The following is a 1,842-nucleotide window of genomic DNA, read 5'->3' as shown; positions in this document are numbered from 1 at the left end:
AGGTAGGATCCGTTTGGTATACGAAGTATACTCTTTGGAAATCCCACTTTAAACACCTCATTAAATCACAGCCTAGACATCATCCCCATAAGTAGATCAACCAGTATAAATACTTGGAATCACTGATAAATCTTGATTATAGGTTCATAATAACTATAATGAATTTAAACATAAGTTATACTTAAGGTATGGTAAGCATAACTCACTTACAAGGGGATTTAGTGAGGAACCGGGATTTGATTGGGAAGAACATCTGAGCTGAAACCTCTTTTTCTCGGGGCCATCTAGCACTACGAGACTCGCTACTAACAGCTAGGAGGTGCTAGGGAAAGGCTTAGAGGCTTTGGGGGTGTTTCAGATAGGATGGGTTAGAAAGGTGTGAGAAATTGAGTGATTTGTGACTTCTATTTATAGGTTTTACAGGGGCACTTCGTTTTGTGACATTTACCTTTGCATCGTGACCTTGCGTAGGCACCAAGGCTTCGCCTGGTGTTGACACGTGGCACGAGACGCAGGTAAAACAACCAATTTTAAAAAATTCATAAATTTTGCATACGAGCTCCATTTTTGACGTTCTTTATACCCACACGTAGGTATTGACAAGATCTACAAATTCCGTTTAGACTCCATCGACTTGACTTTATTTTTAAAGTTATATTTCAACAGGCTTAGACAATTAAAGTCCGTTAAAAATTCATAACTTTGTCGTCCGTTTTCGACTGTCTCTATATCGTTGAGCTCCTATTAACAAGATATTCAATTTTCTTTTAGTTTGTTTCGGCTAAAAATCGATCGATCTAAAATTCGATTTCCAAGCTGTGTACTGCTACGTTAAATCTTAGAAAATTCATAACTTCCTCAAATGAAGTCAAATTTGGACGTTCTTTATATGCACGCTCTCGTTTTAACGTCTTATACGACTTTCGTTTAGCTTTATAAGGCTAAAAAGTATTTTGTCAAAAATTCATTTCTTACATTACGCGGAGCCGTGCCAGTTTAATCGCAAAACTTCGATGGGTCATAACTTCTTCGTTATAAGTAAGAGTTCAGCGTTCTTTATATGTACGGAATCCTTATGTCATATACTATAACTTTGGTTAAGATTATTTACTCTAAATAATCTTCTATGAAAAGTCATTTTTAACGCTTATTGTCTCTAAATTGACTTGCCCGAATCTGCGGGCGTTACACATATTCTATCAAAGCTCAAGGACATACCTTTTGCCGGGAAAGAGTACAAAGATGCATTCAATCACATAGACGACGTAAAGGACATTGTAAACTACTTTAATGTTCCAAACATGCCACGCGGGTCCGTGCTACTTAGAATGCTTCCGGTGATGTTTACCGGTGAAGCTAAGGTTTTGTTGAAATCACTGGCGCCTGGATCCATTACTACGTGGGAAAATCTTCTTGATGCCTTCATTGAGCCATTTTACCCACCATCGAAGATCTCAAAGCTCAAGAAAAAGATTGTTGATTTTCAACAAGAGATTGGAGAGTCCTTATATGAAGCGTGGCATAGATACAAGGGTTTACTTAGGAGTTGTCCTCAACATGATCTTAGTGTCCAACAAGAAGTGTCTATTTGCTATGATGGGGTGAATGTCACAACAAGGCAATTTCTTGACTCTCAAGGACCAGTGACAAAGAAGGAATCAGCCGCTTTTAAAGAGTTGATTGAAGAGGTCGCGAATCATTCACGTCAGTATCAAAACCCACGATAGGATGTTACTAGAGGTAAAGGAGATGGAGGCAATGAGAACATAGCTGCGGGTTTGGCAAAGTTAGAGAATATGTATCGAAGGATGACAAAGATGGATCAATCTATCCATGCAATAA

General features: G+C 38.4%; 1 non-coding gene across 1 annotated transcript; it reads right to left on the bottom strand.

Moving 5' to 3' along the window:
* Positions 1-1,457: 1,457 nt before the first annotated feature.
* Positions 1,458-1,564, bottom strand: LOC145141572 (small nucleolar RNA R71). Its single transcript, XR_013722765.1, has one exon. It is a non-coding gene; the product is annotated as a small nucleolar RNA R71 (small nucleolar RNA).
* Positions 1,565-1,842: the final 278 nt, after the last annotated feature.

This window comes from Lactuca virosa, chromosome 9, assembly GCF_052849685.1.
Source record: "Lactuca virosa cultivar CGN04683 chromosome 9, Lactuca_virosa_CGN04683_v6, whole genome shotgun sequence".
NCBI lineage: Eukaryota > Viridiplantae > Streptophyta > Magnoliopsida > Asterales > Asteraceae > Lactuca > Lactuca virosa.
The sequence above is the reverse complement of the archived record's forward strand: the minus strand, read 5'-3'. Positions and strand labels throughout refer to the sequence as shown.